Consider the following 27,505-nt stretch of genomic DNA (forward strand, 5'->3'; position numbering starts at 1 on the left):
AATTTTTTTTTTTTTTTTTAAGTGTCCATGCCATGTCCCTCATATCTTCCCCTGCAAGATGTGTCTTCCTCCTTAACTTTTCCCCCTGCTTTTGCAACATCTCTCTGCTTAGTTTTGGCCTCCTTTGGTCCTTTGCACTGCAGCTCATTTCCTCACAGAGCAGTTTTTGAGGACAACACATCTCCCAATTTTCTGGAGTTTTTGGGGTTTTTTTCAATTGCATTTCATTTGATCCTATCTCCTTTCCAGAGTGTTTGTAAGCCTTTCTTTTTGGGTTCGCAAGATTCCGTTTCCCTTCCCGAAAGGAAATGAAATTTCCTTTCGGGAAGGGAAACGGAATCTTGCGATTTCAATGGGGACCACTAGAGGAATCTTTGCAGCATGTGCCTGCACTTGATGGCATGCCATGCCTTTTGATGGCTTTGACTTTGGGCAAGATTTTTTTCTTTTTTTTTTTTTTTTTTATAGTGTCCATGCCATATTCCTCCCATCTTTCCCTCCAAGTTGTGTCTTCCCCCTTAACATTTTCCCCTGTTTTTGCAACATCTGTGAGCTCTTGTTTTACCCTCTTTTGGTCCTTTTCCCTGCACTTGATAAAATCCTGGTCCATCTCCTTGTAGTCACTACATTTCCCAAATTTCCCAAATTTTTTTTTTTTCTCCTCCAAATGCAATTCCTTTCATGGTATCTCCATTCCAGTGTGTTTGTAAGTCCTTCTTATCTGTTTTGGCCTTAAGCAGGGATCCATTTTCCAAGCTTTGCTGCATTGGCCTGCATTTGGTGGCATATGGCCTGCATTTGATGGCTTTGACTTTGGGCAAGATTTTTTACTTTTTTTTTTTTTTTTAATAGTGTCCATGCCATGTCTCTCATATCTTCCCCTGCAAGATGTGTCTTCCTGCTTAACTTTTTCCCCTGCTTTTGCAACATCTGTGAGCTCTTGTTTTACCCTCTTTTGGTCCTTTTCCCTGCACTTGATAAAATCCTGGTCCATCTCCTTGTAGTCACTACATTTCCCAAATTTCCCAAAATTTTTTTTTTTCTCCTCCAAATGCAATTCCTTTCTTTTTGTCTCCATTCCAGTGTGTTTGTAAGTCCTTCTTATCTGTTTTGGCCTTAAGCAGGCATCCATTTTCCAAGCTTTGCTGCATGGGCCTGCATTTGGTGGCATATGGCCTGCATTTGATGGCTTTGATTTTGGGCAAGAATTTTTTTTTTTTTTTTTTAAGTGTCCATGCCATGTCCCTCATATCTTCCCCTGCAAGATGTGTCTTCCTCCTTAACTTTTCCCCCTGCTTTTGCAACATCTCTCTGCTTAGTTTTGGCCTCCTTTGGTCCTTTGCAGTGCAGCTCATTTCCTCACAGAGCAGTTTTTGAGGACAACACATCTCCCAATTTTCTGGAGTTTTTGGGGTTTTTTTCAATTGCATTTCATTTGATCCTATCTCCTTTCCAGAGTGTTTGTAAGCCTTTCTTTTTGGGTTCGCAAGATTCCGTTTCCCTTCCCGAAAGGAAATTTCATTTCCTTTCGGGAAGGGAAACGGAATCTTGCGATTTCAATGGGGACCACTAGAGGAATCTTTGCAGCATGTGCCTGCACTTGATGGCATGCCATGCCTTTTGATGGCTTTGACTTTGGGCAAGATTTTTTTTCTTTTTTTTTTTTTTTTTATAGTGTCCATGCCATATTCCTTCCATCTTTCCCTCCAAGTTGTGTCTTCCCCCTTAACATTTTCCCCAGTTTTTGCAACATCTGTGAGCTCTTGTTTTACCCTCTTTTGGTCCTTTTCCCTGCACTTGATAAAATCCTGGTCCATCTCCTTGTAGTCACTACATTTCCCAAATTTCCCAAATTTTTTTTTTTTCTCCTCCAAATGCAATTCCTTTCATGGTATCTCCATTCCAGTGTGTTTGTAAGTCCTTCTTATCTGTTTTGGCCTTAAGCAGGGATCCATTTTCCAAGCTTTGCTGCATGGGCCTGCATTTGGTGGCATATGGCCTGCACTTGATGGCTTTGATTTTGGGCAAGATTTTTTACTTTTTTTTTTTTTTTTTATAGTGTCCATGCCATGTCTCTCATATCTTCCCCTGCAAGATGTGTCTTCCTGCTTAACTTTTTCCCCTGCTTTTGCAACATCTGTGAGCTCTTGTTTTACCCTCTTTTGGTCCTTTTCCCTGCACTTGATAAAATCCTGGTCCATCTCCTTGTAGTCACTACATTTCCCAAATTTCCCAAAATTTTTTTTTTTCTCCTCCAAATGATATTCCTTTCATGGTATCTCCATTCCAGTGTGTTTGTAAGTCCTTCTTATCTGTTTTGGCCTTAAGCAGGGATCCATTTTCCAAGCTTTGCTGCATGGGCCTGCATTTGGTGGCATATGGCCTGCACTTGATGGCTTTGATTTTGGGCAAGAATTTTTTTTTTTTTTTTTTAAGTGTCCATGCCATGTCCCTCATATCTTCCCCTCCACGTTGTGTCTTCCTCCTTAACTTTTCCCCCTGCTTTTGCAACATCTCTCTGCTTAGTTTTGGCCTCCTTTGGTCCTTTGCACTGCAGCTCATTTCCTCACAGAGCAGTTTTTGAGGACAACACATCTCCCAATTTTCTGGAGTTTTTGGGGTTTTTTTCAATTGCATTTCATTTGATCCTATCTCCTTTCCAGAGTGTTTGTAAGCCTTTCTTTTTGGGTTCGCAAGATTCCGTTTCCCTTCCCGAAAGGAAATGAAATTTCCTTTTGGGAAGGGAAACGGAATCTTGCGATTTCAATGGGGACCACTAGAGGAATCTTTGCAGCATGTGCCTGCACTTGATGGCATGCCATGCCTTTTGATGGCTTTGACTTTGGGCAAGATTTTTTTCTTTTTTTTTTTTTTTAATAAGTATCTATGCCATATTCCTCCCATCTTTCCCTCCAAGTTATGTCATCCCCCTTAACATTTTCCCCTGTTTTTGCAACATCTGTGAGCTCTTGTTTTACCCTCTTTTGGTCCTTTTCCCTGCACTTGATAAAATCCTGGTCCATCTCCTTGTAGTCACTACATTTCCCAAATTTCCCAAATTTTTTTTTTTTCTCCTCCAAATGCAATTCCTTTCATGGTATCTCCATTCCAGTGTGTTTGTAAGTCCTTCTTATCTGTTTTGGCCTTAAGCAGGGATCCATTTTCCAAGCTTTGCTGCATGGGCCTGCATTTGGTGGCATATGGCCTGCATTTGATGGCTTTGACTTTGGGCAAGATTTTTTACTTTTTTTTTTTTTTTTTATAGTGTCCATGCCATGTCTCTCATATCTTCCCCTGCAAGATGTGTCTTCCTGCTTAACTTTTTCCCCTGCTTTTGCAACATCTGTGAGCTCTTGTTTTACCCTCTTTTGGTCCTTTTCCCTGCACTTGATAAAATCCTGGTCCATCTCCTTGTAGTCACTACATTTCCCAAATTTCCCAAAATTTTTTTTTTTCTCCTCCAAATGCAATTCCTTTCATGGTATCTCCATTCCAGTATGTTTGTAAGTCCTTCTTATCTGTTTTGGCCTTAAGCAGGGATCCATTTTCCAAGCTTTGCTGCATGGGCCTGCATTTGGTGGCATATGGCCTGCACTTGATGGCTTTGATTTTGGGCAAGAATTTTTTTTTTTTTTTTTTAAGTGTCCATGCCATGTCCCTCATATCTTCCCCTCCACGTTGTGTCTTCCTGCTTAACTTTTCCCCCTGCTTTTGCAACATCTCTCTGCTTAGTTTTGGCCTCCTTTGGTCCTTTGCACTGCAGCTCATTTCCTCCCAGAGCAGTTTTTGAGGACAACACATCTCCCAATTTTCTGGAGTTTTTGGGGTTTTTTTCAATTGCATTTCATTTGATCCTATCTCCTTTCCAGAGTGTTTGTAAGCCTTTCTTTTTGGGTTCACAAGATTCCGTTTCCCTTCCCGAAAGGAAATGAAATTTCCTTTCGGGAAGGGAAACGGAATCTTGCGATTTCAATGGGGACCACTAGAGGAATCTTTGCAGCATGTGCCTGCACTTGATGGCATGCCATGCCTTTTGATGGCTTTGACTTTGGGCAAGATTTTTTTCTTTTTTTTTTTTTTTTAATAAGTATCTATGCCATATTCCTCCCATCTTTCCCTCCAAGTTATGTCATCCCCCTTAACATTTTCCCCTGTTTTTGCAACATCTGTGAGCTCTTGTTTTACCCTCTTTTGATCCTTTTCCCTGCACTTGATAAAATCCTGGTCCATCTCCTTGTAGTCACTACATTTCCCAAATTTCCCAAATTTTTTTTTTTTCTCCTCCAAATGCAATTCCTTTCATGGTATCTCCATTCCAGTGTGTTTGTAAGTCCTTCTTATCTGTTTTGGCCTTAAGCAGGGATCCATTTTCCAAGCTTTGCTGCATGGGCCTGCATTTGGTGGCATATGGCCTGCATTTGATGGCTTTGACTTTGGGCAAGATTTTTTACTTTTTTTTTTTTTTTTAATAGTGTCCATGCCATGTCTCTCATATCTTCCCCTGCAAGATGTGTCTTCCTGCTTAACTTTTTCCCCTGCTTTTGCAACATCTGTGAGCTCTTGTTTTACCCTCTTTTGGTCCTTTTCCCTGCACTTGATAAAATCCTGGTCCATCTCCTTGTAGTCACTACATTTCCCAAATTTCCCAAATTTTTTTTTTTTCTCCTCCAAATGCAATTCCTTTCATGGTATCTCCATTCCAGTGTGTTTGTAAGTCCTTCTTATCTGTTTTGGCCTTAAGCAGGGATCCATTTTCCAAGCTTTGCTGCATGGGCCTGCATTTGGTGGCATATGGCCTGCACTTGATGGCTTTGATTTTGGGCAAGAATTTTTTTTTTTTTTTTTTTAAGTGTCCATGCCATGTCCCTCATATCTTCCCCTCCACGTTGTGTCTTCCTCCTTAACTTTTCCCCCTGCTTTTGCAACATCTCTCTGCTTAGTTTTGGCCTCCTTTGGTCCTTTGCACTGCAGCTCATTTCCTCACAGAGCAGTTTTTGAGGACAACACATCTCCCAATTTTCTGGAGTTTTTGGGGTTTTTTTCAATTGCATTTCATTTGATCCTATCTCCTTTCCAGAGTGTTTGTAAGCCTTTCTTTTTGGGTTCGCAAGATTCCGTTTCCCTTCCCGAAAGGAAATGAAATTTCCTTTTGGGAAGGGAAACGGAATCTTGCGATTTCAATGGGGACCACTAGAGGAATCTTTGCAGCATGTGCCTGCACTTGATGGCATGCCATGCCTTTTGATGGCTTTGACTTTGGGCAAGATTTTTTTCTTTTTTTTTTTTTTAATAACTATCTATGCCATATTCCTCCCATCTTTCCCTCCAAGTTATGTCATCCCCCTTAACATTTTCCCCTGTTTTTGCAACATCTGTGAGCTCTTGTTTTACCCTCTTTTGGTCCTTTTCCCTGCACTTGATAAAATCCTGGTCCATCTCCTTGTAGTCACTACATTTCCCAAATTTCCCCAATTTTTTTTTTTTCTCCTCCAAATGCAATTCCTTTCATGGTATCTCCATTCCAGTGTGTTTGTAAGTCCTTCTTATCTGTTTTGGCCTTAAGCAGGGATCCATTTTCCAAGCTTTGCTGCATGGGCCTGCATTTGGTGGCATATGGCCTGCATTTGATGGCTTTGACTTTGGGCAAGATTTTTTACTTTTTTTTTTTTTTTTTTAATAGTGTCCATGCCATGTCTCTCATATCTTCCCCTGCAAGATGTGTCTTCCTGCTTAACTTTTTCCCCTGCTTTTGCAACATCTGTGAGCTCTTGTTTTACCCTCTTTTGGTCCTTTTCCCTGCACTTGATAAAATCCTGGTCCATCTCCTTGTAGTCACTACATTTCCCAAATTTCCCAAAATTTTTTTTTTTTCTCCTCCAAATGCAATTCCTTTCATGTTGTCTCCATTCCAGTGTGTTTGTAAGTCCTTCTTATCTGTTTTGGCCTTAAGCAGGGATCCATTTTCCAAGCTTTGCTGCATGGGCCTGCATTTGGTGGCATATGGCCTGCACTTGATGGCTTTGATTTTGGGCAAGAATTTTTATTTTTTTTTTTTTAAGTGTCCATGCCATGTCCCTCATATCTTCCCCTCCACGTTGTGTCTTCCTCCTTAACTTTTCCCCCTGCTTTTGCAACATCTCTCTGCTTAGTTTTGGCCTCCTTTGGTCCTTTGCACTGCAGCTCATTTCCTCACAGAGCGGTTTTTGAGGACAACACATCTCCCAATTTTCTGGAGTTTTTGGGGTTTTTTTCAATTGCATTTCATTTGATCCTATCTCCTTTCCAGAGTGTTTGTAAGCCTTTCTTTTTGGGTTCGCAAGATTCCCTTTCCCTTCCCGAAAGGAAATGAAATTTCCTTTCGGGAAGGGAAACGGAATCTTGCGATTTCAATGGGGACCACTAGAGGAATCTTTGCAGCATGTGCCTGCACTTGATGGCATGCCATGCCTTTTGATGGCTTTGACTTTGGGCAAGATTTTTTAATTTTTTTTTTTTTTTATAGTGTCCATGCCATATTCCTCCCATCTTTCCCTCCAAGTTGTGTCTTCCTGCTTAACTTTTTCCCCTGCTTTTGCAACATCTGTGAGCTCTTGTTTTACCCTCTTTTGGTCCTTTTCCCTGCACTTGATAAAATCCTGGTCCATCTCCTTGTAGTCACTACATTTCCCAAATTTCCCAAAATTTTTTTTTTTCTCCTCCAAATGATATTCCTTTCATGGTATCTCCATTCCAGTGTGTTTGTAAGTCCTTCTTATCTGTTTTGGCCTTAAGCAGGCATCCATTTTCCAAGCTTTGCTGAATGGGCCTGCATTTGGTGGCATATGGCCTGCATTTGATGGCTTTGATTTTGGGCAAGAATTTTTTTTTTTTTTTTTTTAAGTGTCCATGCCATGTCCCTCATATCTTCCCCTGCAAGATGTGTCTTCCTCCTTAACTTTTCCCCCTGCTTTTGCAACATCTCTCTGCTTAGTTTTGGCCTCCTTTGGTCCTTTGCACTGCAGCTCATTTCCTCACAGAGCAGTTTTTGAGGACAACACATCTCCCAATTTTCTGGAGTTTTTGGGGTTTTTTTCAATTGCATTTCATTTGATCCTATCTCCTTTCCAGAGTGTTTGTAAGCCTTTCTTTTTGGGTTCGCAAGATTCCGTTTCCCTTCCCGAAAGGAAATGAAATTTCCTTTCGGGAAGGGAAACGGAATCTTGCGATTTCAATGGGGACCACTAGAGGAATCTTTGCAGCATGTGCCTGCACTTGATGGCATGCCATGCCTTTTGATGGCTTTGACTTTGGGCAAGATTTTTTTCTTTTTTTTTTTTTTTAATAAGTATCTATGCCATATTCCTCCCATCTTTCCCTCCAAGTTGTGTCTTCCCCCTTAACATTTTCCCCAGTTTTTGCAACATCTGTGAGCTCTTGTTTTACCCTCTTTTGGTCCTTTTCCCTGCACTTGATAAAATCCTGGTACATCTCCTTGTAGTCACTACATTTCCCAAATTTCCCAAATTTTTTTTTTTTCTCCTCCAAATGCAATTCCTTTCATGGTATCTCCATTCCAGTGTGTTTGTAAGTCCTTCTTATCTGTTTTGGCCTTAAGCAGGGATCCATTTTCCAAGCTTTGCTGCATGGGCCTGCATTTGGTGGCATATGGCTCGCATTTGATGGCTTTGACTTTGGGCAAGATTTTTTACTTTTTTTTTTTTTTTTTAATAGTGTCCATGCCATGTCTCTCATATCTTCCCCTGCAAGATGTGTCTTCCTGCTTAACTTTTTCCCCTGCTTTTGCAACATCTGTGAGCTCTTGTTTTACCCTCTTTTGGTCCTTTTCCCTGCACTTGATAAAATCCTGGTCCATCTCCTTGTAGTCACTACATTTCCCAAATTTCCCAAAATTTTTTTTTTTCTCCTCCAAATGATATTCCTTTCATGGTGTCTCCATTCCAGTGTGTTTGTAAGTCCTTCTTATCTGTTTTGGCCTTAAGCAGGGATCCATTTTCCAAGCTTTGCTGCATGGGCCTGCATTTGGTGGCATATGGCCTGCACTTGATGGCTTTGATTTTGGGCAAGAATTTTTTTTTTTTTTTTTTTAAGTGTCCATGCCATGTCCCTCATATCTTCCCCTCCACGTTGTGTCTTCCTCCTTAACTTTTCCCCCTGCTTTTGCAACATCTCTCTGCTTAGTTTTGGCCTCCTTTGGTCCTTTGCACTGCAGCTCATTTCCTCACAGAGCAGTTTTTGAGGACAACACATCTCCCAATTTTCTGGAGTTTTTGGGGTTTTTTTCAATTGCATTTCATTTGATCCTATCTCCTTTCCAGAGTGTTTGTAAGCCTTTCTTTTTGGGTTCGCAAGATTCCGTTTCCCTTCCCGAAAGGAAATGAAATTTCCTTTCGGGAAGGGAAACGGAATCTTGCGATTTCAATGGGGACCACTAGAGGAATCTTTGCAGCATGTGCCTGCACTTGATGGCATGCCATGCCTTTTGATGGCTTTGACTTTGGGCAAGATTTTTTTCTTTTTTTTTTTTTTTTAATAAGTATCTATGCCATATTCCTCCCATCTTTCCCTCCAAGTTGTGTCTTCCCCCTTAACATTTTCCCCTGTTTTTGCAACATCTGTGAGCTCTTGTTTTACCCTCTTTTGGTCCTTTTCCCTGCACTTGATAAAATCCTGGTCCATCTCCTTGTAGTCACTACATTTCCCAAATTTCCCAAATTTTTTTTTTTTCTCCTCCAAATGCAATTCCTTTCATGGTATCTCCATTCCAGTGTGTTTGTAAGTCCTTCTTATCTGTTTTGGCCTTAAGCAGGGATCCATTTTCCAAGCTTTGCTGCATTGGCCTGCATTTGGTGGCATATGGCCTGCTTTTGATGGCTTTGACTTTGGCCAAGATTTTTTAATTTTTTTTTTTTTTATAGTGTCCATGCCATATTCCTCCCATCTTTCCCTCCAAGTTGTGTCTTCCTGCTTAACTTTTTCCCCTGCTTTTGCAACATCTGTGAGCTCTTGTTTTACCCTCTTTTGGTCCTTTTCCCTGCACTTGATAAAATCCTGGTCCATCTCCTTGTAGTCACTACATTTCCCAAATTTCCCAAAATTTTTTTTTTTCTCCTCCAAATGATATTCCTTTCATGGTATCTCCATTCCAGTGTGTTTGTAAGTCCTTCTTATCTGTTTTGGCCTTAAGCAGGCATCCATTTTCCAAGCTTTGCTGCATGGGCCTGCATTTGGTGGCATATGGCCTGCATTTGATGGCTTTGATTTTGGGCAAGAATTTTTTTTTTTTTTTTTTAAGTGTCCATGCCATGTCCCTCATATCTTCCCCTGCAAGATGTGTCTTCCTCCTTAACTTTTCCCCCTGCTTTTGCAACATCTCTCTGCTTAGTTTTGGCCTCCTTTGGTCCTTTGCACTGCAGCTCATTTCCTCACAGAGCAGTTTTTGAGGACAACACATCTCCCAATTTTCTGGAGTTTTTGGGGTTTTTTTCAATTGCATTTCATTTGATCCTATCTCCTTTCCAGAGTGTTTGTAAGCCTTTCTTTTTGGGTTCGCAAGATTCCGTTTCCCTTCCCGAAAGGAAATGAAATTTCCTTTCGGGAAGGGAAACGGAATCTTGCGATTTCAATGGGGACCACTAGAGGAATCTTTGCAGCATGTGCCTGCACTTGATGGCATGCCATGCCTTTTGATGGCTTTGACTTTGGGCAAGATTTTTTCTTTTTTTTTTTTTTTTAATAAGTATCTATGCCATATTCCTCCCATCTTTCCCTCCAAGTTATGTCATCCCCCTTAACATTTTCCCCTGTTTTTGCAACATCTGTGAGCTCTTGTTTTACCCTCTTTTGGTCCTTTTCCCTGCACTTGATAAAATCCTGGTCCATCTCCTTGTAGTCACTACATTTCCCAAATTTCCCAAATTTTTTTTTTTTCTCCTCCAAATGCAATTCCTTTCATGGTATCTCCATTCCAGTGTGTTTGTAAGTCCTTCTTATCTGTTTTGGCCTTAAGCAGGGATCCATTTTCCAAGCTTTGCTGCATGGGCCTGCATTTGGTGGCATATGGCCTGCATTTGATGGCTTTGACTTTGGGCAAGATTTTTTACTTTTTTTCTTTTTTTTTTATAGTGTCCACGCCATGTCTCTCATATATTCCCCTGCAAGATGTGTCTTCCTGCTTAACTTTTTCCCCTGCTTTTGCAACATCTGTGAGCTCTTGTTTTACCCTCTTTTGGTCCTTTTCCCTGCACTTGATAAAATCCTGGTCCATCTCCTTGTAGTCACTACATTTCCCAAATTTCCCAAATTTTTTTTTTTTCTCCTCCAAATGCAATTCCTTTCATGGTATCTCCATTCCAGTGTGTTTGTAAGTCCTTCTTATCTCTTTTGGCCTTAAGCAGGGATCCATTTTCCAAGCTTTGCTGCATGGGCCTGCATTTGGTGGCATATGGCCTGCACTTGATGGCTTTGATTTTGGGCAAGAATTTTTTTTTTTTTTTTTTAAGTGTCCATGCCATGTCCCTCATATCTTCCCCTCCACGTTGTGTCTTCCTCCTTAACTTTTCCCCCTGCTTTTGCAACATCTCTCTGCTTAGTTTTGGCCTCCTTTGGTCCTTTGCACTGCAGCTCATTTCCTCACAGAGCAGTTTTTGAGGACAACACATCTCCCAATTTTCTGGAGTTTTTGGGGTTTTTTTCAATTGCATTTCATGTGATCCTATCTCCTTTCCAGAGTGTTTGTAAGCCTTTCTTTTTGGGTTCGCAAGATTCCGTTTCCCTTCCCGAAAGGAAATGAAATTTCCTTTCGGGAAGGGAAACGGAATCTTGCGATTTCAATGGGGACCACTAGAGGAATCTTTGCAGCATGTGCCTGCACTTCATGGCATGCCATGCCTTTTGATGGCTTTGACTTTGGGCAAGATTTTTTTCTTTTTTTTTTTTTTTTTATAGTGTCCATGCCATATTCCTTCCATCTTTCCCTCCAAGTTGTGTCTTCCCCCTTAACATTTTCCCCAGTTTTTGCAACATCTGTGAGCTCTTGTTTTACCCTCTTTTGGTCCTTTTCCCTGCACTTGATAAAATCCTGGTCCATCTCCTTGTAGTCACTACATTTCCCAAATTTCCCAAATTTTTTTTTTTTTCTCCTCCAAATGCAATTCCTTTCATGGTATCTCCATTCCAGTGTGTTTGTAAGTCCTTCTTATCTGTTTTGGCCTTAAGCAGGGATCCATTTTCCAAGCTTTGCTGCATTGGCCTGCATTTGGTGGCATATGGCCTGCTTTTGATGGCTTTGACTTTGGCCAAGATTTTTTAATTTTTTTTTTTTTTTATAGTGTCCATGCAATATTCCTCCCATCTTTCCCTCCAAGTTGTGTCTTCCTGCTTAACTTTTTCCCCTGCTTTTGCAACATCTGTGAGCTCTTGTTTTACCCTCTTTTGGTCCTTTTCCCTGCACTTGATAAAATCCTGGTCCATCTCCTTGTAGTCACTACATTTCCCAAATTTCCCAAAATTTTTTTTTTTCTCCTCCAAATGATATTCCTTTCATGGTATCTCCATTCCAGTGTGTTTGTAAGTCCTTCTTATCTGTTTTGGCCTTAAGCAGGCATCCATTTTCCAAGCTTTGCTGCATGGGCCTGCATTTGGTGGCATATGGCCTGCATTTGATGGCTTTGATTTTGGGCAAGAATTTTTTTTTTTTTTTTTTAAGTGTCCATGCCATGTCCCTCATATCTTCCCCTGCAAGATGTGTCTTCCTCCTTAACTTTTCCCCCTGCTTTTGCAACATCTCTCTGCTTAGTTTTGGCCTCCTTTGGTCCTTTGCACTGCAGCTCATTTCCTCACAGAGCAGTTTTTGAGGACAACACATCTCCCAATTTTCTGGAGTTTTTGGGGTTTTTTTCAATTGCATTTCATTTGATCCTATCTCCTTTCCAGAGTGTTTGTAAGCCTTTCTTTTTGGGTTCGCAAGATTCCGTTTCCCTTCCCGAAAGGAAATTTCATTTCCTTTCGGGAAGGGAAACGGAATCTTGCGATTTCAATGGGGACCACTAGAGGAATCTTTGCAGCATGTGCCTGCACTTGATGGCATGCCATGCCTTTTGATGGCTTTGACTTTGGGCAAGATTTTTTTCTTTTTTTTTTTTTTTTAATAAGTATCTATGCCATATTCCTCCCATCTTTCCCTCCAAGTTATGTCATCCCCCTTAACATTTTCCCCTGTTTTTGCAACATCTGTGAGCTCTTGTTTTACCCTCTTTTGGTCCTTTTCCCTGCACTTGATAAAATCCTGGTCCATCTCCTTGTAGTCACTACATTTCCCAAATTTCCCAAATTTTTTTTTTTTCTCCTCCAAATGCAATTCCTTTCATGGTATCTCCATTCCAGTGTGTTTGTAAGTCCTTCTTATCTGTTTTGGCCTTAAGCAGGGATCCATTTTCCAAGCTTTGCTGCATGGGCCTGCATTTGGTGGCATATGGCCTGCATTTGATGGCTTTGACTTTGGGCAAGATTTTTTACTTTTTTTTTTTTTTTTTAATGTGTCCATGCCATGTCCCTCATATCTTCCCCTGCAAGATGTGTCTTCCTCCTTAACTTTTCCCCCTGCTTTTGCAACATCTCTCTGCTTAGTTTTGGCCTCCTTTGGTCCTTTGCACTGCAGCTCATTTCCTCACAGAGCAGTTTTTGAGGACAACACATCTCCCAATTTTCTGGAGTTTTTGGGGTTTTTTTCAATTGCATTTCATGTGATCCTATCTCCTTTCCAGAGTGTTTGTAAGCCTTTCTTTTTGGGTTCGCAAGATTCCGTTTCCCTTCCCGAAAGGAAATGAAATTTCCTTTCGGGAAGGGAAACGGAATCTTGCGATTTCAATGGGGACCACTAGAGGAATCTTTGCAGCATGTGCCTGCACTTCATGGCATGCCATGCCTTTTGATGGCTTTGACTTTGGGCAAGATTTTTTTCTTTTTTTTTTTTTTTTTATAGTGTCCATGCCATATTCCTTCCATCTTTCCCTCCAAGTTGTGTCTTCCCCCTTAACATTTTCCCCAGTTTTTGCAACATCTGTGAGCTCTTGTTTTACCCTCTTTTGGTCCTTTTCCCTGCACTTGATAAAATCCTGGTCCATCTCCTTGTAGTCACTACATTTCCCAAATTTCCCAAATTTTTTTTTTTTTCTCCTCCAAATGCAATTCCTTTCATGGTATCTCCATTCCAGTGTGTTTGTAAGTCCTTCTTATCTGTTTTGGCCTTAAGCAGGGATCCATTTTCCAAGCTTTGCTGCATTGGCCTGCATTTGGTGGCATATGGCCTGCTTTTGATGGCTTTGACTTTGGCCAAGATTTTTTAATTTTTTTTTTTTTTTATAGTGTCCATGCAATATTCCTCCCATCTTTCCCTCCAAGTTGTGTCTTCCTGCTTAACTTTTTCCCCTGCTTTTGCAACATCTGTGAGCTCTTGTTTTACCCTCTTTTGGTCCTTTTCCCTGCACTTGATAAAATCCTGGTCCATCTCCTTGTAGTCACTACATTTCCCAAATTTCCCAAAATTTTTTTTTTTCTCCTCCAAATGATATTCCTTTCATGGTATCTCCATTCCAGTGTGTTTGTAAGTCCTTCTTATCTGTTTTGGCCTTAAGCAGGCATCCATTTTCCAAGCTTTGCTGCATGGGCCTGCATTTGGTGGCATATGGCCTGCATTTGATGGCTTTGATTTTGGGCAAGAATTTTTTTTTTTTTTTTTTAAGTGTCCATGCCATGTCCCTCATATCTTCCCCTGCAAGATGTGTCTTCCTCCTTAACTTTTCCCCCTGCTTTTGCAACATCTCTCTGCTTAGTTTTGGCCTCCTTTGGTCCTTTGCACTGCAGCTCATTTCCTCACAGAGCAGTTTTTGAGGACAACACATCTCCCAATTTTCTGGAGTTTTTGGGGTTTTTTTCAATTGCATTTCATTTGATCCTATCTCCTTTCCAGAGTGTTTGTAAGCCTTTCTTTTTGGGTTCGCAAGATTCCGTTTCCCTTCCCGAAAGGAAATTTCATTTCCTTTCGGGAAGGGAAACGGAATCTTGCGATTTCAATGGGGACCACTAGAGGAATCTTTGCAGCATGTGCCTGCACTTGATGGCATGCCATGCCTTTTGATGGCTTTGACTTTGGGCAAGATTTTTTTCTTTTTTTTTTTTTTTTAATAAGTATCTATGCCATATTCCTCCCATCTTTCCCTCCAAGTTATGTCATCCCCCTTAACATTTTCCCCTGTTTTTGCAACATCTGTGAGCTCTTGTTTTACCCTCTTTTGGTCCTTTTCCCTGCACTTGATAAAATCCTGGTCCATCTCCTTGTAGTCACTACATTTCCCAAATTTCCCAAATTTTTTTTTTTTCTCCTCCAAATGCAATTCCTTTCATGGTATCTCCATTCCAGTGTGTTTGTAAGTCCTTCTTATCTGTTTTGGCCTTAAGCAGGGATCCATTTTCCAAGCTTTGCTGCATGGGCCTGCATTTGGTGGCATATGGCCTGCATTTGATGGCTTTGACTTTGGGCAAGATTTTTTACTTTTTTTCTTTTTTTTTTATAGTGTCCATGCCATGTCTCTCATATATTCCCCTGCAAGATGTGTCTTCCTGCTTAACTTTTTCCCCTGCTTTTGCAACATCTGTGAGCTCTTGTTTTACCCTCTTTTGGTCCTTTTCCCTGCACTTGATAAAATCCTGGTCCATCTCCTTGTAGTCACTACATTTCCCAAATTTCCCAAAATTTTTTTTTTTCTCCTCCAAATGCAATTCCTTTCATGTTGTCTCCATTCCAGTGTGTTTGTAAGTCCTTCTTATCTGTTTTGGCCTTAAGCAGGGATCCATTTTCCAAGCTTTGCTGCATGGGCCTGCATTTGGTGGCATATGGCCTGCACTTGATGGCTTTGATTTTGGGCAAGAATTTTTTTTTTTTTTTTTTTAAGTGTCCATGCCATGTCCCTCATATCTTCCCCTCCACGTTGTGTCTTCCTCCTTAACTTTTCCCCCTGCTTTTGCAACATCTCTCTGCTTAGTTTTGGCCTCCTTTGGTCCTTTGCACTGCAGCTCATTTCCTCACAGAGCAGTTTTTGAGGACAACACATCTCCCAATTTTCTGGAGTTTTTGGGGTTTTTTTCAATTGCATTTCATTTGATCCTATCTCCTTTCCAGAGTGTTTGTAAGCCTTTCTTTTTGGGTTCGCAAGATTCCGTTTCCCTTCCCGAAAGGAAATGAAATTTCCTTTCGGGAAGGGAAACGGAATCTTGCGATTTCAATGGGGACCACTAGAGGAATCTTTGCAGCATGTGCCTGCACTTGATGGCATGCCATGCCTTTTGATGGCTTTGACTTTGGGCAAGATTTTTTTCTTTTTTTTTTTTTTTTTTATAGTGTCCATGCCATATTCCTCCCATCTTTCCCTCCAAGTTGTGTCTTCCCCCTTAACATTTTCCCCTGTTTTTGCAACATCTGTGAGCTCTTGTTTTACCCTCTTTTGGTCCTTTTCCCTGCACTTGATAAAATCCTGGTCCATCTCCTTGTAGTCACTACATTTCCCAAATTTCCCCAATTTTTTTTTTTTCTCCTCCAAATGAAATTCCCTTCATGGTATCTCCTTTCCAGTGTGTTTGTAAGTCCTTCTTATCTGTTTTGGCCTTAAGCAGGGATCCATTTTCCAAGCTTTGCTGCATTGGCCTGCATTTGGTGGCATATGGCCTGCATTTGATGGCTTTGACTTTGGGCAAGATTTTTTACTTTTTTTTTTTTTTTTATAGTGTCCATGCCATGTCTCTCATATCTTCCCCTGCAAGATGTGTCTTCCTGCTTAACTTTTTCCCCTGCTTTTGCAACATCTGTGAGCTCTTGTTTTACCCTCTTTTGGTCCTTTTCCCTGCACTTGATAAAATCCTGGTCCATCTCCTTGTAGTCACTACATTTCCCAAATTTCCCAAAATTTTTTTTTTTCTCCTCCAAATGCAATTCCTTTCTTGTTGTCTCCATTCCAGTGTGTTTGTAAGTCCTTCTTATCTGTTTTGGCCTTAAGCAGGCATCCATTTTCCAAGCTTTGCTGCATGGGCCTGCATTTGGTGGCATATGGCCTGCACTTGATGGCTTTGATTTTGGGCAAGAATTTTTTTTTTTTTTTTTTGAGTGTCCATGCCATGTCCCTCATATCTTCCCCTCCACGTTGTGTCTTCCTCCTTAACTTTTCCCCCTGCTTTTGCAACATCTCTCTGCTTAGTTTTGGCCTCCTTTGGTCCTTTGCACTGCAGCTCATTTCCTCACAGAGCAGTTTTTGAGGACAACACATCTCCCAATTTTCTGGAGTTTTTGGGGTTTTTTTCAATTGCATTTCATTTGATCCTATCTCCTTTCCAGAGTGTTTGTAAGCCTTTCTTTTTGGGTTCGCAAGATTCCGTTTCCCTTCCCGAAAGGAAATGAAATTTCCTTTCGGGAAGGGAAACGGAATCTTGCGATTTCAATGGGGACCACTAGAGGAATCTTTGCAGCATGTGCCTGCACTTGATGGCATGCCATGCCTTTTGATGGCTTTGACTTTGGGCAAGATTTTTTTCTTTTTTTTTTTTTTTTATAGTGTCCATGCCATATTCCTTCCATCTTTCCCTCCAAGTTGTGTCATCCCCCTTAACATTTTCCCCTGTTTTTGCAATATCTGTGAGCTCTTGTTTTACCCTCTTTTGGTCCTTTTCCCTGCACTTAATAAAATCCTGGTCCATCTCCTTGTAGTCACTACATTTCCCAAATTTTTGTTTTTTATCCTCCAAATGATATTCCTTTCATGGTATCTCCATTCCAGTGTGTTTGTAAGTCCTTCTTATCTGTTTTGGCCTTAAGCAGGGATCCATTTTCCAAGCTTTGCTGCATGGGCCTGCATTTGGTGGCATATGGCCTGCATTTGATGGCTTTGACTTTGGGGAAGATTTTTTACTTTTTTTTTTTTTTTTTACAGTGTCCATGCCATGTCTCTCATATCTTCCCCTGCAAGATGTGTCTTCCTGCTTAACTTTTTCCCCTGCTTTTGCAACATCTGTGAGCTCTTGTTTTACCCTCTTTTGGTCCTTTTCCCTGCACTTGATAAAATCCTGGTCCATCTCCTTGTAGTCACTACATTTCCCAAATTTTCCAAATTTTTTTTTTTTCCCCTCCAAATGATATTCCTTTCATGGTATCTCCATTCCAGTGTGTTTGTAAGTCCTTCTTATCTGTTTTGGCCTTAAGCAGGGATCCATTTTCCAAGCTTTGCTGCATGGGCCTCCATTTGGTGGCATATGGCCTGCATTTGATGGCTTTGATTTTGGGCAAGAATTTTTTTTTTTTTTTAAGTGTCCATGCCATGTCCCTCATATCTTCCCCGCCACGTTGTGTCTTCCTCCTTAACTTTTCCCCCTGCTTTTGCAACATCTCTCTGCTTAGTTTTGGCCTCCTTTGATCCTTTGCACTGCAGCTCATTTCCTCCCAGAGCAGTTTTTGAGGACAACACATCTCCCAATTTTCTGGAGTTTTTGGGGTTTTTTTCAATTGCATTTCATTTGATCCTATCTCCTTTCCAGAGTGTTTGTAAGCCTTTCTTTTTGGGTTCGCAAGATTCCGTTTCCCTTCCCGAAAGGAAATGAAATTTCCTTTCGGGAAGGGAAACGGAATCTTGCGATTTCAATGGGGACCACTAGAGGAATCTTTGCAGCATGTGCCTGCACTTGATGGCATGCCATGCCTTTTGATGGCTTTGACTTTGGGCAAGATTTTTTTCTTTTTTTTTTTTTTTTTATAGTGTCCATGCCATATTCCTCCCATCTTTCCCTCCAAGTTGTGTCATCCCCCTTAACATTTTCCCCTGTTTTTGCAACATCTGTGAGCTCTTGTTTTACCCTCTTTTGGTCCTTTTCCCTGCACTTGATAAAATCCTGGTCCATCTCCTTGTAGTCACTACATTTCCCAAATTTCCCAAAATTTTTTTTTTTCTCCTCCAAATGATATTCCTTTCATGGTATCTCCATTCCAGTGTGTTTGTAAGTCCTTCTTATCTGTTTTGGCCTTAAGCAGGGATCCATTTTCCAAGCTTTGCTGCATGGGCCTGCATTTGGTGGCATATGGCCTGCACTTGATGGCTTTGATTTTGGGCAAGAATTTTTTTTTTTTTTTTTTTAAGTGTCCATGCCATGTCCCTCATATCTTCCCCTCCACGTTGTGTCTTCCTCCTTAACTTTTCCCCCTGCTTTTGCAACATCTCTCTGCTTAGTTTTGGCCTCCTTTGGTCCTTTGCACTGCAGCTCATTTCCTCACAGAGCAGTTTTTGAGGACAACACATCTCCCAATTTTCTGGAGTTTTTGGGGTTTTTTTCAATTGCATTTCATTTGATCCTATCTCCTTTCCAGAGTGTTTGTAAGCCTTTCTTTTTGGGTTCGCAAGATTCCGTTTCCCTTCCCGAAAGGAAATGAAATTTCCTTTCGGGAAGGGAAACGGAATCTTGCGATTGCAATGGGGACCACTAGAGGAATCTTTGCAGCATGTGCCTGCACTTGATGGCATGCCATGCCTTTTGATGGCTTTGACTTTGGGCAAGATTTTTTTCTTTTTTTTTTTTTTTTTATAGTGTCCATGCCATATTCCTCCCATCTTTCCCTCCAAGTTATGTCATCCCCCTTAACATTTTCCCCTGTTTTTGCAACATCTCTGAGCTCTTGTTTTACCCTCTTTTGGTCCTTTTCCCTGCACTTGATAAAATCCTGGTCCATCTCCTTGTAGTCACTACATTTCCCAAATTTCCCAAATTTTTTTTTTTTCTCCTCCAAATGCAATTCCTTTCATGGTATCTCCATTCCAGTGTGTTTGTAAGTCCTTCTTATCTGTTTTGGCCTTAAGCAGGGATCCATTTTCCAAGCTTTGCTGCATGGGCCTGCATTTGGTGGCATATGGCCTGCATTTGATGGCTTTGACTTTGGGCAAGATTTTTTACTTTTTTTTTTTTTTTTAATAGTGTCCATGCCATGTCTCTCATATCTTCCCCTGCAAGATGTGTCTTCCTGCTTAACTTTTTCCCCTGCTTTTGCAACATCTGTGAGCTCTTGTTTTACCCTCTTTTGGTCCTTTTCCCTGCACTTGATAAAATCCTGGTCCATCTCCTTGTAGTCACTACATTTCCCAAATTTCCCAAATTTTTTTTTTTTCTCCTCCAAATGATATTCCTTTCATGGTATCTCCATTCCAGTGTGTTTGTAAGTCCTTCTTATCTGTTTTGGCCTTAAGCAGGGATCCATTTTCCAAGCTTTGCTGCATGGGCCTGCATTTGGTGGCATATGGCCTGCACTTGATGGCTTTGATTTTGGGCAAGAATTTTTTTTTTTTTTTAAGTGTCCATGCCATGTCCCTCATATCTTCCCCTCCACGTTGTGTCTTCCTCCTTAACTTTTCCCCCTGCTTTTGCAACATCTCTCTGCTTAGTTTTGGCCTCCTTTGGTCCTTTGCACTGCAGCTCATTTCCTCACAGAGCAGTTTTTGAGGACAACACATCTCCCAATTTTCTGGAGTTTTTGGGGTTTTTTTCAATTGCATTTCATTTGATCCTATCTCCTTTCCAGAGTGTTTGTAAGCCTTTCTTTTTGGGTTCGCAAGATTCCGTTTCCCTTCCCGAAAGGAAATGAAATTTCCTTTCGGGAAGGGAAACGGAATCTTGCGATTTCAATGGGGACCACTAGAGGAATCTTTGCAGCATGTGCCTGCACTTGATGGCATGCCATGCCTTTTGATGGCTTTGACTTTGGGCAAGATTTTTTTCTTTTTTTTTTTTTTTTAATAAGTATCTATGCCATATTCCTCCCATCTTTCCCTCCAAGTTATGTCATCCCCCTTAACATTTTCCCCTGTTTTTGCAACATCTGTGAGCTCTTGTTTTACCCTCTTTTGGTCCTTTTCCCTGCACTTGATAAAATCCTGGTCCATCTCCTTGTAGTCACTACATTTCCCAAATTTCCCAAATTTTTTTTTTTTTCTCCTCCAAATGCAATTCCTTTCATGGTATCTCCATTCCAGTGTGTTTGTAAGTCCTTCTTATCTGTTTTGGCCTTAAGCAGGGATCCATTTTCCAAGCTTTGCTGCATGGGCCTGCATTTGGTGGCATATGGCCTGCATTTGATGGCTTTGACTTTGGGCAAGATTTTTTACTTTTTTTTTTTTTTTTTATGTGTCCATGCCATGTCCCTCATATCTTCCCCTGCAAGATGTGTCTTCCTCCTTAACTTTTCCCCCTGCTTTTGCAACATCTCTCTGCTTAGTTTTGGCCTCCTTTGGTCCTTTGCACTGCAGCTCATTTCCTCACAGAGCAGTTTTTGAGGACAACACATCTCCCAATTTTCTGGAGTTTTTGGGGTTTTTTTCAATTGCATTTCATTTGATCCTATCTCCTTTCCAGAGTGTTTGTAAGCCTTTCTTTTTGGGTTCGCAAGATTCCGTTTCCCTTCCCGAAAGGAAATGAAATTTCCTTTCGGGAAGGGAAACGGAATCTTGCGATTTCAATGGGGACCACTAGAGGAATCTTTGCAGCATGTGCCTGCACTTGATGGCATGCCATGCCTTTTGATGGCTTTGACTTTGGGCAAGATTTTTTTCTTTTTTTTTTTTTTTTTATAGTGTCCATGCCATATTCCTTCCATCTTTCCCTCCAAGTTGTGTCTTCCCCCTTAACATTTTCCCCAGTTTTTGCAACATCTGTGAGCTCTTGTTTTTACCCTCTTTTGGTCCTTTTCCCTGCACTTGATAAAATCCTGGTCCATCTCCTTGTAGTCACTACATTTCCCAAATTTCCCAAATTTTTTTTTTTTTCTCCTCCAAATGCAATTCCTTTCATGGTATCTCCATTCCAGTGTGTTTGTAAGTCCTTCTTATCTGTTTTGGCCTTAAGCAGGGATCCATTTTCCAAGCTTTGCTGCATTGGCCTGCATTTGGTGGCATATGGCCTGCTTTTGATGGCTTTGACTTTGGCCAAGATTTTTTAATTTTTTTTTTTTTTTATAGTGTCCATGCCATATTCCTCCCATCTTTCCCTCCAAGTTGTGTCTTCCTGCTTAACTTTTTCCCCTGCTTTTGCAACATCTGTGAGCTCTTGTTTTACCCTCTTTTGGTCCTTTTCCCTGCACTTGATAAAATCCTGGTCCATCTCCTTGTAGTCACTACATTTCCCAAATTTCCCAAAATTTTTTTTTTTCTCCTCCAAATGATATTCCTTTCATGGTATCTCCATTCCAGTGTGTTTGTAAGTCCTTCTTATCTGTTTTGGCCTTAAGCAGGCATCCATTTTCCAAGCTTTGCTGCATGGGCCTGCATTTGGTGGCATATGGCCTGCATTTGATGGCTTTGATTTTGGGCAAGAATTTTTTTTTTTTTTTTTTAAGTGTCCATGCCATGTCCCTCATATCTTCCCCTGCAAGATGTGTCTTCCTCCTTAACTTTTCCCCCTGCTTTTGCAACATCTCTCTGCTTAGTTTTGGCCTCCTTTGGTCCTTTGCACTGCAGCTCATTTCCTCACAGAGCAGTTTTTGAGGACAACACATCTCCCAATTTTCTGGAGTTTTTGGGGTTTTTTTCAATTGCATTTCATTTGATCCTATCTCCTTTCCAGAGTGTTTGTAAGCCTTTCTTTTTGGGTTCGCAAGATTCCGTTTCCCTTCCCGAAAGGAAATTTCATTTCCTTTCGGGAAGGGAAACGGAATCTTGCGATTTCAATGGGGACCACTAGAGGAATCTTTGCAGCATGTGCCTGCACTTGATGGCATGCCATGCCTTTTGATGGCTTTGACTTTGGGCAAGATTTTTTTTTTTTTTTTTTTTTTAATAAGTATCTATGCCATATTCCTCCCATCTTTCCCTCCAAGTTGTGTCTTCCCCCTTAACATTTTCCCCAGTTTTTGCAACATCTGTGAGCTCTTGTTTTACCCTCTTTTGGTCCTTTTCCCTGCACTTGATAAAATCCTGGTCCATCTCCTTGTAGTCACTACATTTCCCAAATTTCCCAAATTTTTTTTTTTTCTCCTCCAAATGCAATTCCTTTCATGGTATCTCCATTCCAGTGTGTTTGTAAGTCCTTCTTATCTGTTTTGGCCTTAAGCAGGGATCCATTTTCCAAGCTTTGCTGCATGGGCCTGCATTTGGTGGCATATGGCCTGCATTTGATGGCTTTGACTTTGGGCAAGATTTTTTACTTTTTTTTTTTTTTTTTAATAGTGTCCATGCCATGTCTCTCATATCTTCCCCTGCAAGATGTGTCTTCCTGCTTAACTTTTTCCCCTGCTTTTGCAACATCTGTGAGCTCTTGTTTTACCCTCTTTTGGTCCTTTTCCCTGCACTTGATAAAATCCTGGTCCATCTCCTTGTAGTCACTACATTTCCCAAATTTCCCAAAATTTTTTTTTTTCTCCTCCAAATGATATTCCTTTCATGGTATCTCCATTCCAGTGTGTTTGTAAGTCCTTCTTATCTGTTTTGGCCTTAAGCAGGGATCCATTTTCCAAGCTTTGCTGCATGGGCCTGCATTTGGTGGCATATGGCCTGCACTTGATGGCTTTGATTTTGGGCAAGAATTTTTTTTTTTTTTTTTTTAAGTGTCCATGCCATGTCCCTCATATCTTCCCCTCCACGTTGTGTCTTCCTCCTTAACTTTTCCCCCTGCTTTTGCAACATCTCTCTGCTTAGTTTTGGCCTCCTTTGGTCCTTTGCACTGCAGCTCATTTCCTCACAGAGCAGTTTTTGAGGACAACACATCTCCCAATTTTCTGGAGTTTTTGGGGTTTTTTTCAATTGCATTTCATTTGATCCTATCTCCTTTCCAGAGTGTTTGTAAGCCTTTCTTTTTGGGTTCGCAAGATTCCGTTTCCCTTCCCGAAAGGAAATGAAATTTCCTTTCGGGAAGGGAAACGGAATCTTGCGATTTCAATGGGGACCACTAGAGGAATCTTTGCAGCATGTGCCTGCACTTGATGGCATGCCATGCCTTTTGATGGCTTTGACTTTGGGCAAGATTTTTTTCTTTTTTTTTTTTTTTTTATAGTGTCCATGCCATATTCCTTCCATCTTTCCCTCCAAGTTGTGTCTTCCCCCTTAACATTTTCCCCAGTTTTTGCAACATCTGTGAGCTCTTGTTTTACCCTCTTTTGGTCCTTTTCCCTGCACTTGATAAAATCCTGGTCCATCTCCTTGTAGTCACTACATTTCCCAAATTTCCCAAATTTTTTTTTTTTTCTCCTCCAAATGCAATTCCTTTCATGGTATCTCCATTCCAGTGTGTTTGTAAGTCCTTCTTATCTGTTTTGGCCTTAAGCAGGGATCCATTTTCCAAGCTTTGCTGCATTGGCCTGCATTTGGTGGCATATGGCCTGCTTTTGATGGCTTTGACTTTGGCCAAGATTTTTTAATTTTTTTTTTTTTTTATAGTGTCCATGCCATATTCCTCCCATCTTTCCCTCCAAGTTGTGTCTTCCTGCTTAACTTTTTCCCCTGCTTTTGCAACATCTGTGAGCTCTTGTTTTACCCTCTTTTGGTCCTTTTCCCTGCACTTGATAAAATCCTGGTCCATCTCCTTGTAGTCACTACATTTCCCAAATTTCCCAAAATTTTTTTTTTTCTCCTCCAAATGATATTCCTTTCATGGTATCTCCATTCCAGTGTGTTTGTAAGTCCTTCTTATCTGTTTTGGCCTTAAGCAGGCATCCATTTTCCAAGCTTTGCTGCATGGGCCTGCATTTGGTGGCATATGGCCTGCATTTGATGGCTTTGATTTTGGGCAAGAATTTTTTTTTTTTTTTTTAAGTGTCCATGCCATGTCCCTCATATCTTCCCCTGCAAGATGTGTCTTCCTCCTTAACTTTTCCCCCTGCTTTTGCAACATCTCTCTGCTTAGTTTTGGCCTCCTTTGGTCCTTTGCACTGCAGCTCATTTCCTCACAGAGCAGTTTTTGAGGACAACACATCTCCCAATTTTCTGGAGTTTTTGGGGTTTTTTTCAATTGCATTTCATTTGATCCTATCTCCTTTCCAGAGTGTTTGTAAGCCTTTCTTTTTGGGTTCGCAAGATTCCGTTTCCCTTCCCGAAAGGAAATTTCATTTCCTTTCGGGAAGGGAAACGGAATCTTGCGATTTCAATGGGGACCACTAGAGGAATCTTTGCAGCATGTGCCTGCACTTGATGGCATGCCATGCCTTTTGATGGCTTTGACTTTGGGCAAGATTTTTTTCTTTTTTTTTTTTTTTAATAAGTATCTATGCCATATTCCTCCCATCTTTCCCTCCAAGTTATGTCATCCCCCTTAACATTTTCCCCTGTTTTTGCAACATCTGTGAGCTCTTGTTTTACCCTCTTTTGGTCCTTTTCCCTGCACTTGATAAAATCCTGGTCCATCTCCTTGTAGTCACTACATTTCCCAAATTTCCCAAATTTTTTTTTTTTCTCCTCCAAATGCAATTCCTTTCATGGTATCTCCATTCCAGTGTGTTTGTAAGTCCTTCTTATCTGTTTTGGCCTTAAGCAGGGATCCATTTTCCAAGCTTTGCTGCATGGGCCTGCATTTGGTGGCATATGGCCTGCATTTGATGGCTTTGACTTTGGGCAAGATTTTTTACTTTTTTTCTTTTTTTTTTATAGTGTCCATGCCATGTCTCTCATATATTCCCCTGCAAGATGTGTCTTCCTGCTTAACTTTTTCCCCTGCTTTTGCAACATCTGTGAGCTCTTGTTTTACCCTCTTTTGGTCCTTTTCCCTGCACTTGATAAAATCCTGGTCCATCTCCTTGTAGTCACTACATTTCCCAAATTTCCCAAAATTTTTTTTTTTCTCCTCCAAATGCAATTCCTTTCATGTTGTCTCCATTCCAGTGTGTTTGTAAGTCCTTCTTATCTGTTTTGGCCTTAAGCAGGGATCCATTTTCCAAGCTTTGCTGCATGGGCCTGCATTTGGTGGCATATGGCCTGCACTTGATGGCTTTGATTTTGGGCAAGAATTTTTTTTTTTTTTTTTTTAAGTGTCCATGCCATGTCCCTCATATCTTCCCCTCCACGTTGTGTCTTCCTCCTTAACTTTTCCCCCTGCTTTTGCAACATCTCTCTGCTTAGTTTTGGCCTCCTTTGGTCCTTTGCACTGCAGCTCATTTCCTCACAGAGCAGTTTTTGAGGACAACACATCTCCCAATTTTCTGGAGTTTTTGGGGTTTTTTTCAATTGCATTTCATTTGATCCTATCTCCTTTCCAGAGTGTTTGTAAGCCTTTCTTTTTGGGTTCGCAAGATTCCGTTTCCCTTCCCGAAAGGAAATGAAATTTCCTTTCGGGAAGGGAAACGGAATCTTGCGATTTCAATGGGGACCACTAGAGGAATCTTTGCAGCATGTGCCTGCACTTGATGGCATGCCATGCCTTTTGATGGCTTTGACTTTGGGCAAGATTTTTTTCTTTTTTTTTTTTTTTTTTATAGTGTCCATGCCATATTCCTCCCATCTTTCCCTCCAAGTTGTGTCTTCCCCCTTAATATTTTCCCCTGTTTTTGCAACATCTGTGAGCTCTTGTTTTACCCTCTTTTGGTCCTTTTCCCTGCACTTAATAAAATCCTGGTCCATCTCCTTGTAGTCACTACATTTCCCAAATTTTTGTTTTTTATCCTCCAAATGATATTCCTTTCATGGTATCTCCATTCCAGTGTGTTTGTAAGTCCTTCTTATCTGTTTTGGCCTTAAGCAGGGATCCATTTTCCAAGCTTTGCTGCATGGGCCTGCATTTGGTGGCATATGGCCTGCATTTGATGGCTTTGACTTTGGGCAAGATTTTTTACTTTTTTTTTTTTTTTTTAATAGTGTCCATGCCATGTCTCTCATATCTTCCCCTGCAAGATGTGTCTTCCTGCTTAACTTTTTCCCCTGCTTTTGCAACATCTGTGAGCTCTTGTTTTACCCTCTTTTGGTCCTTTTCCCTGCACTTGATAAAATCCTGGTCCATCTCCTTGTAGTCACTACATTTCCCAAATTTCCCAAAATTTTTTTTTTTCTCCTCCAAATGATATTCCTTTCATGGTATCTCCATTCCAGTGTGTTTGTAAGTCCTTCTTATCTGTTTTGGCCTTAAGCAGGGATCCATTTTCCAAGCTTTGCTGCATGGGCCTGCATTTGGTGGCATATGGCCTGCACTTGATGGCTTTGATTTTGGGCAAGAATTTTTTTTTTTTTTTTTTAAGTGTCCATGCCATGTCCCTCATATCTTCCCCTCCACGTTGTGTCTTCCTCCTTAACTTTTCCCCCTGCTTTTGCAACATCTCTCTGCTTAGTTTTGGCCTCCTTTGGTCCTTTGCACTGCAGCTCATTTCCTCACAGAGCAGTTTTTGAGGACAACACATCTCCCAATTTTCTGGAGTTTTTGGGGTTTTTTTCAATTGCATTTCATTTGATCCTATCTCCTTTCCAGAGTGTTTGTAAGCCTTTCTTTTTGGGTTCGCAAGATTCCGTTTCCCTTCCCGAAAGGAAATGAAATTTCCTTTCGGGAAGGGAAACGGAATCTTGCGATTTCAATGGGGACCACTAGAGGAATCTTTGCAGCATGTGCCTGCACTTGATGGCATGCCATGCCTTTTGATGGCTTTGACTTTGGGCAAGATTTTTTTCTTTTTTTTTTTTTTTAATAAGTATCTATGCCATATTCCTCCCATCTTTCCCTCCAAGTTATGTCATCCCCCTTAACATTTTCCCCTGTTTTTGCAACATCTGTGAGCTCTTGTTTTACCCTCTTTTGGTCCTTTTCCCTGCACTTGATAAAATCCTGGTCCATCTCCTTGTAGTCACTACATTTCCCAAATTTCCCAAATTTTTTTTTTTTTCTCCTCCAAATGCAATTCCTTTCATGGTATCTCCATTCCAGTGTGTTTGTAAGTCCTTCTTATCTGTTTTGGCCTTAAGCAGGGATCCATTTTCCAAGCTTTGCTGCATGGGCCTGCATTTGGTGGCATATGGCCTGCATTTGATGGCTTTGACTTTGGGCAAGATTTTTTACTTTTTTTTTTTTTTTTTTATGTGTCCATGCCATGTCCCTCATATCTTCCCCTGCAAGATGTGTCTTCCTCCTTAACTTTTCCCCCTGCTTTTGCAACATCTCTCTGCTTAGTTTTGGCCTCCTTTGGTCCTTTGCACTGCAGCTCATTTCCTCACAGAGCAGTTTTTGAGGACAACACATCTCCCAATTTTCTGGAGTTTTTGGGGTTTTTTTCAATTGCATTTCATTTGATCCTATCTCCTTTCCAGAGTGTTTGTAAGCCTTTCTTTTTGGGTTCGCAAGATTCCGTTTCCCTTCCCGAAAGGAAATGAAATTTCCTTTCGGGAAGGGAAACGGAATCTTGCGATTTCAATGGGGACCACTAGAGGAATCTTTGCAGCATGTGCCTGCACTTGATGGCATGCCATGCCTTTTGATGGCTTTGACTTTGGGCAAGATTTTTTTCTTTTTTTTTTTTTTTTTATAGTGT

Source organism: Molothrus aeneus, chromosome 2 (genome assembly GCF_037042795.1).
Source record: "Molothrus aeneus isolate 106 chromosome 2, BPBGC_Maene_1.0, whole genome shotgun sequence".
NCBI classification, from domain to species: domain Eukaryota; kingdom Metazoa; phylum Chordata; class Aves; order Passeriformes; family Icteridae; genus Molothrus; species Molothrus aeneus.